We start from the raw sequence: 9,670 nt of genomic DNA, 5'->3' as shown, positions 1-9,670 counted from the left end.
GAGGAAGAAGAAAGCGAAGTCGAGTATCCTGCTTCCGTTCTTAAGGTAGAAATTGAAGATTGGCGACAACCATTAATTGATTATCTTTGTTATGGGATATTACCGAAAAATCCCCGAAGGAAGACAGAAATTTGAAGGAGAGCCCCTCGTTTTCTTTATTATAAGAATACACTCTACAGACGATCATTTGATGGTGTGCTTCTACGTTGTTTGGGGGCTGATGAATCCCTTCAAGCCCTGCAAGAAGCACATTCTGGAGTATGTGGTGCGCATCAATCTGGTCCAAAACTTCACTTCTACATAAAAAGAATGGGGTATTATTGGCCAACCATGGTGAAAGATTGTTTAGATTACGCTCGAAGGTGTAAAGCATGCCAATTCCATGCTAACTTCATACATCAACCACCTGAAGTATTACACCCAACTGTTGCTTCTTGGCCGTTTGATGCTTGGGGTTTGGATGTTGTTGGTCCATTGCCAAAGTCTCCTGGTGGACATCTATACATTTTGGCCGCAACTGATTACTTCTCGAAGTGGGCTGAAGCTGTTTCTCTTAAGGAAGTAAAGAAGGAAAATGTGGCTAACTTCATCCGAGTCAATATTATCTATTGCTTCGGCATTCCTCGATATATATTGACAGACAATGGTAAGCCATTTGATAACAAGTTGATGAATAAAATATGTGATCTTTTTGGCTTCAAGCAACGCAATTCCTCCATGTATTATGCTGCTGCCAATGGACTTGCTGAAACATTTAACAAGACGCTCTGCAACTTGTTGAAAAAGGTTGTCTCTAAGTCTAAGAGAGATTGGCATGAAAGGATGGAAGAAGCTCTTTGGGCGTAGAGGACCACATATCGCACACCAACGCAACTCCTTATTCACTTATTTATGGAGTTGAAGCGGTTCTTCCACTTGAGCGTCAAATCCCATCGTTGCGGCTTTCCATTCAAGAAGGACTCACTGATGAAGAAAATGCTCGGTTACGCCTTGAAGAATTGGAAGCTCTTGATGAAAAGAGGCTAGAAGCTCAACAAAGCCTTGAATGTTATCAAGCTCGCCTGTCTCGATCTTTTAACAAAAGGGTTCACCTTAGACCTTTCCAAGTGGGAGACCAAGTTCTTGTGGTCAAAAGGCCTATTATTACCTCTCGTCGATCTGGGGGCGAATTCTCTGCTAAGTGGGATGGACCATATATTGTACGAGAGGTATACTCAAGTGGCACTTACAAGATAGTTGACTCAGAAGGTTTGTGGATTGGCCCCATCTATGGGAAATTCATAAAGAGATACTATCCTTGAAGAAAGTGGCTACATCTTCATGAATTTCCCATTGATGGGAACCTATGTATAAGTTCAACTCCTATACTTTAACCTTCAAGTTGAATCATCAAGTTAAAGTCTTCAAATCCACTAAGTCTTCAAATTTATCAAGTCTTCAGGTAGAAGCCTTCAAGTCTGCCATGCCTTCAAGTTGAAATGTAAAAAAAAGATTCTTCGACTGTGAGGTTATCTTTACTAAAGTAGTATCTTTGGAATTGATCTCTTCTTCTACTTGCAAGAAGAAAAAAAAGAAGAAAAGGAGAAATATCTATACTAGTATCTATATAAAGGAGATCATAAAATTACCTGTGAAGATTTAAGTTGAAGAGATATTCTTGGTGGTCAGCTTTTTGAAAAAAATAAATCATGCTTCATACAGTCTCTGATTCATGTATCTCGAAATGAGGAAGAGTTTTCATCCCTTTGCGCCAAAAAGTCAAATCTTTTGGTGGTGAAGTAAAATCTTCAAGTTAGACTGTATAATGGACTTTGCTGGTCTTCGTCTTGGGCAAAATATAGTCTTCATCTTAGACGGTGTAATGGTATTATCCGCGGACAAAGTAAAGTCTTCAGCCTAGAGGGTTGTCTTCGCCTTGGACAAAGTATCGTCTTCAGCTTATACGGTGTAATGGTCTTAGCCTCGGACAAAGTAAAGTCTTCAGCTTGGATGGTTGTTTTCGCTTCAGACAAAATAAATCTTTGGCTCATACAGTGTAATGGTCTTTGCCTCAGATAAAAGTAAAGTCTTTGGCTTAGATGATGTAATGGTCTTTGTCATAGAAAAGAAAGTCAAATTCTCAAACAAAATAAATCTTTGGCTCATATGGTGTAATGGTCTATGCCACAGATAAAGTGAAGTCAATTCTTCAAACAAAATAGAGTCTCCAGCTTAGACGGTATAATGGTCTTCACTTCAGACAAAGTAAGATCTTTGGCTTACACGGTGTAATGGTCTTCACCTCGGATAAAGTTAATTTTTTGGCTCAGACAGGGTAATGGTCTTCGCCTCACATAAAGTCAAGTCAAATTTTCAGGCAAAATAAAATCTTTGGCTTAGACGGTGTAATATTCTTCGCCTCAGATAAAGTAAAATTTTGGCTTAGACGGTGTAATCGCCATTCGCCTAAAAAAAAAGTTTTCCATTTGAAACGATGTAAAGTTTTCGCCTTGTTCAAATAATGCTTTCGTCTTGTATGAAGTAGTTTTTTTTGCCAACATGAGTAAAATCTCGGGTGGGTAAAATTTAATCGCTTCATATTTGCTACTTCTCTTGAACTTTACGGGTGTAAAAAAAAAAGGACACAATGAAATAGAAGCTAAAGATAGAAGTTACCTGTCAAAAGAGATAGTAGCTTCTAAAATACTTCTACTGCAAAAAAAATAAAAAAAAAATAAGCAGAGTCGAAAAAAAAAGTACAAAAAAAAGAGTTTATTCATGAAAGGTTATTTCATGTTAAAACAAAGCAAAAAAAAAAAAAAAAACTCTTCAGAATAGCTAATTCTTCTGGTGTACCACGTTCTCAATATGAGTTTTGAAGAAAATTGATTACGCGATATTTGATTATGTGGAGAAAGTCCAAAGCTAAGGCAACCAAACCAATTAAGTACTTCCATTATCTTCCAACGTCTCACGGATACTACAGCTATTGTCGTAAAGCTAGACGTACATGTGCAACACAAAGATTAAAGACTTGGCTTGATTACAATATCGAAAGCAGTAACCAATAAAAGCAAAAGAGTTAGTCAAACACATGGGAGTTAGATGCTTACAAAAGGATCATTCACACAGAGTTCTACGGATACTGATCTCGACTACAATATCGTTTATAATGGAACCGATCTTTCATTATCTTGCACTACATACTGGTTTGCTACTTTAATCACAGGAAGACAAAAAAAAAAAAAAAAAAAAAAAAAACTTTTACGTGTTACCTCAGGGAAGTCACAACGGGAAAGCATGAAATGTAAAGCTCATAAGATGATTCATTCCTTTTGCTCAGAGAAAATAATATGTACCCATGAAGATAAAAAGCACGGACTAATGGTGAAGATTGCGACACTAGATACAGTAAAAGAAGAAGAAGAACGAAAGCAAAAAGTTTGAAATGTACTGTGAATTGTTGATGTGCTTACGTCTTATATAGATGCCCAAAGGAGTCCTCTTAACGTGTTTAGATATCTGTGAATAACCATCTTCCCCAAAAAATGGGATTTGATATCCCTTAAAAATAAGAGGGGATAAAGTAATTATTATCCATATTTCTATAAAAGAGGAACCACTTGATAAAGCATAAAGGAATTTGATTAACTCAAATCATCTCAGATTCCTATATGAATTATACGTGGACATGAGTTGATTATCAGATTTTTGTTCTCTAAAAAAAGAAAAGAAAAAAAGAGGAAAAGAAAAATTCATTTGAGCTTGAAGTAAAAGAGTGCAGCGAAATACTGTAACCATCACAAATCAATTTCACTTTGCTATGTTCTCTGTTAGGCAAGATTCAAAATAATAATTGAGTCACCGATCTGTTACGCCCATGAGATCGAACAAAATAAATATTTTGAGGATCAACTTCTCTAAGCATGTATGTTGTCCTTATATGTACTTCAAGCCTAGTCTTCAAAAAAAAAAAAAAAATTTAACAAGTCTTTAAGTATGGGGCATTTGTAAGCATTTAAATTTTATAGGATTTAAATCCATAAAATAATTTGGACCATATTAAATTCAAGACATTAGTCCAAACAAATATTGTGGCTAATAAATTGGGTTAATTATACATGTATTGGGCTAGTCCATTTAATTAGACTACAAATCAAATGATAAGCCCACTTCATTAGCCCAGGGTCCAAATGGCTATTAGCCCATCTTAAAGCCCAAGCTCATGCCACGTGTCAAGTGATGTGGCTATCCAAGTCAAAATAATGAGCCAATAAAATCATACCACAAGTCAAATGATGTGGCAATCCAAACCAAATAAATGAGCCAATGAAATTGTGCCACGTGTCAAGAAGGGTGGCAATCCAAGTCAAATCAACAACCAATAGAGTTGTGCCAAGTGTCTGGACGGTATTGGTCAGTTCAAACGGCCCAATCAAATCACAGAGCCACACCACTCCCTACAACTATAAATAGAGGTTTTCATAAAGCTAGAAGAGACCAGAAGTGATAACAAGAAGCAAGCAGAGAGCTCGTGGATCAAACACCGTAGATTTTTCTACAAGCTACAAGTTCAAGATCAAGAACGAAGCCAAATCAAATACCAAGGCGTTCAAGATCAAATTACTTGTTCGTGATCAAACCCAAATTCAAGTTCAAGGAGGAGATTCAAGATCAAGCTTTACAAGCCCATGAATCAAATCAAAGTCAAGCTCATTAAGATACTTTACATTCTTGAAGAATCAGAGGAATACCATAGAGATTGTAACACTTTCATTTATTGAAATCAAATACTACATTTGTTACGCAATTTTTCCAGTCTTGATTATTCATTTTTCTCGACGCGAAAATTTGTTGTTACACACGTTATAAATTCAATTATATTGTTTTACCGATAAATAACAAGATACATAAAACTAATGTGATACAGCCTTTTTTCCCATCCCGTGGACAGCAAAAATTTAGTGTACCGGGCTGCCTTTTAGGAAGGAGCAAGGAAGTTGGATGAAGTGAGAAGGTCAATGTTTTTTATTTGACTCCTTTTGCAGTCCACTTAATTAGTCTTTCCAAGTTTGCAATAAGTTAAGCAGGTCCCTTTTTTTCCTCCAAACCATCCTGTAAGTTAAAAATGAAATAGTAGCGGTTGACCGAAGTCAAGATGTTATTGATAGGTCAATGCGCCTTTCTGAGAATTTAAGTCCATGAATGTATATTAAATTAAAATTGGTTTAACCAAGACCACTTCACAATCTTACAATTATCATCCAAATTTCTTTTTTATGGCTGTAAGCTGGATTTTCTCTTTCTTGTTCCCTCTTTTTTGTTACTTTCACTCAGTAACCAGCCAACTTCTTCATTTTTCAACTGCAAATCTTTCTACAACTTGGATCAACAGTTATTTACCACTTACAGTGAACTTTGATGATGGTTCACAAGTAACGCCTATACTTGTCAAAAGGAAGCTCTGGTCCTAGTTATGCTTGTGGATTCTACTGCAATGGCAATTGTGAAACTTACATCTTTGCCATTTTCATTGTGTATACAGGATTCCCACAAGTTGTTTGGTCTGCTAATCGGAACAATCCAGTTAGAATCAATGCAATTTTGCAGCTCACATTAGGAGGAAACTTGGTACTTAGAGATGCTGATGGTACTTTGGTTTGGTCAACAAATACTAATGAGAAATCTGTTGCTGGCTTAAAGTTGACTCATTTGGGAAATCTTGTTCTCTTTGATGTCAACAATGTTACTGTTTGGCAATCTTTTGATCATCCAACTGATTCTCTGGTACTAGGACAGAAGTTAGTATCAGGGCAGAAGCTAACAGCAAGTGTCTCAGCAACAAACTGGACTGAGGGAGGTTTGTTTTCTTTCTCTGCAACAAATAATGGTTTGATTGCTTTCGTTGAGTCGAGTCCACCACAAACATATTTTGAGAGTTCCATTATTGGACTAAATGATAGTGAAGCATCCAACTATGTCATGTATTTGAATGGAAGCTTATATTTATTCACAAATTCCAACGACTCCTTGAATCCGCGGATACTGGTTTCTGTTCCTTCTGAATCTTCAATTCAATATTTGAAACTGGAATTTGATGGGCGCTTGAAAGTGTATGAGTTTCAAGACCCGTATTGGAAAGAGGTCAATGACCTTGTTACAGGCTTATATGGTGAGTGTGGTTATCCAATGGTATGTGGAAGGTATGGCATTTGCTCAAATGAGCAGTGTAGTTGTCCCATATCAAGCTCAGATTCAACAAACTATTTTAGACAGATAAATGATAGGCAGCCTAATCTTGGTTGTTCTGAGATCACAAAAATGACTTGTAATGACTCAAAAAACCACAGATATTTGGAGCTCAATGATGTGAATTATTTCGCGTTTAGTGCAGATATTATTGATACAGACATGACTACCTGTAAAAATGCATGTTTGAGGAATTGTTCCTGTAAAGCTGCTTTTTTTCGTTATGGTTCAAATTCTTCTAGTGGGGAGTGCTACCTTCCATCCGAGATCTTTTCGTTGATGAATAATGAGAAGGACAAGACAAGGTATAATTCCTCTGCATTTGTGAAAGTACAGAATGTGAAAGTACAGAATGAAACTCAACCAGCTGTTGCAACAAGGAAGAGGCGCGTGAATGGTGCTATAGTGGGATCTGTAACAGGAATTTCCATTCTTGGTATCATAATTGGATGCATACTTTTCATATTCTGGAAAAAGAGAAGGGAGGATGAAGTGGAAGAGCATTATCTAGATAACATGCCAGGAATGCCTGTTAGATTTTCTTACGACGATCTAAAGTCTGCAACTGAGAACTTTAGCAAAAAGCTTGGTGAAGGGGGATTTGGATCAGTGTTCAGAGGGACCTTAAAAGACGACACAAAGATAGCAGTGAAATGCCTTGATGGAATAGGCAAAGCCAAGAAATCATTCCTAGCTGAGGTTGAAACCATTGGCAGCATACATCATCTCAGCTTGGTCCAATTAATTGGCTTCTGTGCTGAGAAATCTCACAGACTTCTAGTATATGAGTTCATGAGCAATGGATCGCTAGACAAATGGATCTACCCTGGAAATCAAGAAATCGTTCTAGATTGGAAATGCAGGAAGAAGATTATTCATGACATAGCCAAAGGATTAGCCTACCTCCACGACGAATGCAGGCAAAAAATTCTACATTTGGATATTAAGCCTCAAAACATTCTATTAGATGAGAAGTATGACGCTAAGCTCTCTGACTTCGGACTTTCCAAGCTAATTGATCGGACTCAGAGCAAAGTTGTGACTACAATGAGAGGTACTCCTGGCTATCTAGCTCCTGAATGGCTTAATGCAGTTATAACAGAAAAGGTAGATGTCTATAGCTTTGGCGTTGTAGTCTTGGAGATCTTGTGTGGAAGGAAAAATTTCGAGCCATCTGAGCCCGAGGAGCAAAGGCTATTGATGAGTCTTCTCAAGAGAAAGGCAGAGGAAGGGCGATTAGTGGATCTGATTGATAAGCGCAGTGAAGATATGCAGCTTTATAAGGAAGAAGTAGTAGATACAATGCAAGTTGCAGCGTGGTGTCTACAACGCGATTACACCAAGAGACCATCAATGTCAATAGTTGTCATGGTCATTGAGGGCGCGGTGGATGTTGAAAAGAGTCTGGACTACAACTTCCTTATGCCACAAACCATATCAGATATCAATATAATAGATTCTGCTCCATTACTTCCCTCAATCCTATCAGGCCCAAGGTGAGAGGAAATTTGTTCTTAAACATTTCTATTTTCAAGCTCTACTATAAAAAAGCAGCATGCTGGCTGCTGTTTAAATTTCTTCGCCATATCTTAAAGCTGTACTCGTTTGTTTTCTTGCACTAGTACTGCAAATTTATTCAATATATATATCAAGTGTCAGGAAGAAGACTAAATTTGTACTTGCAACTTCCTTTCTGCTCTCGCTCAAAATGATAGGAAATTTTTTCTTTGGTGAGCGAGAAATCCACGAGGGCTAGTAGCGCATGGTTCAAACTCGGTGGATCATGGGTAGCCTTGATCCCTTAAATACAAGGCTATTGTCTGAGGCAAGGTTCAAACACTTGATATATAAAGACCTAAGGTTTATGAACTCCAATGCAAGGACATATAATAGTTTTAATCAAAAATGTATTTGTAACTTTAAGCTATCATTTGTCTCTCTTTAAACGTCTCATTCCCTGATGAATTTTACATAGCAAGTTACGGTCACTTGTGGTCAAAATCCTTCCTCAAGATTTGTGACAAGGCAAGTTTTGTTAACCAATTTGAAATCAATGGCCAAATTGCATTTGTTAGGATTAGGATTTGGCCAGAAATTCTGTGATTATTGTGATAAGGCAAGTTTTGCTCATTAATTTGAAATCTTTACTTAATGCTGGCCGAAATCTATGCTTGCAGAACTTATCTTAACGGGTTACAACTTAGATGGTCTCTCAAAAGGATGATTTGCACAAATACGACACTTTCGTGCCTCTCTTGATTGTTTTATTCCATTTGTCCCATGGGCAGAACTTCAGGTTTAACAAGTGTTGCCTCTCGCTTGTGGTATGGGCAACACATTTGAGTTTTGACCTTAAAGGTTTTCCTATGGGGAAAGCGGGAGTTAAAAAAATCAAAATCATCAATTTTCAAGGTCATTGAGTGTAATTTTCTACTCTCAAAATGTCTTCTTATGGTCCAATGCATCTAGGTCCTTTGGGCTAGTCTCATATCTAACAGTGGTAGCCCAGTTCATTAAGCCATGGTCAGTTGAAGTAAATTCTAAGCCCGCCCAAATTTCTCAATCTGCAAGCATATCAAGTTCTAATAGGGGAACTTTCAGAAATGAGTATTGTTTGGAGGCTTATTGCTGGGCGTAGCTATAATTTAGCTAATTACATTTTGTAGCTACTAAATTCTTGCCATGGGATGTATGTCGTTGTATTCAATTCGATTGTATACACAGTATTCAATTCGAATGTATTCGTTTTTATATAGTTTATATTGTATTTAATTTCAATGTATTGAAGTCAGTTGTATTCAAACACAAAAAATCAAGAAATAGGATGTATACCGCTCTATTTAATTTGGCTATATATACTGTATTCAATTCGGCCTTCCAAACGAAATGTACCTTCTCCCCAAAAGCAGAAGCAATTTTGACTTTGCTTCCTATCAATAATACCCTTAGCAAAATATTATATACTAGATGGTGTGTGCCCGTGCTAAAAACCACGGGCGTCTGCCCCATATTTTTATTTGTTTATGTCGTGTGGTTTGGTAGAATGTACAGATGGGAGGAGCGAACCTCACAAAATTTTTACAAATTTGCTCCTGCAAAAGTAATAATGTTATTTCTATGTCCTTCAAAGCAACCCTTGTTTCTTTCCGGCCATAAGGTCCATAGAATGCACAATGGAATGGTTTTCCACATCTGTTTCAGCCTTCTAGGTGCTCTTTGGGATTGCCAAGTTTCTAATAAGCCCCTCACAGTTTGAGGCATCACCCATGAAATACCACATATGCTACCCCAGCATTGCCTAGATACTCTGCAATGCAGGAGTAGATGGTTCACTGATTCTTGCTCTTCTTCACATAGGTAACACCTATTGCACAGGCTTAAACCTCTTCTCTGCAAATTGTCCTGAGTTAAACAGGCTCCCCAGGCTGCTATCCACCCAAAG

At 37.4% G+C, this 9,670-nt stretch overlaps 1 pseudogene; it reads left to right on the top strand.

Moving 5' to 3' along the window:
• LOC109232971 lies at positions 5,103–8,922 on the top strand (annotated as a pseudogene).

The sequence above is a fragment of the Nicotiana attenuata genome, chromosome 10, assembly GCF_001879085.1.
Source record: "Nicotiana attenuata strain UT chromosome 10, NIATTr2, whole genome shotgun sequence".
Taxonomy (NCBI): domain Eukaryota; kingdom Viridiplantae; phylum Streptophyta; class Magnoliopsida; order Solanales; family Solanaceae; genus Nicotiana; species Nicotiana attenuata.
Note: the sequence above shows the minus strand (reverse complement) of the source record. Positions and strands in the feature narration are given on the sequence as shown.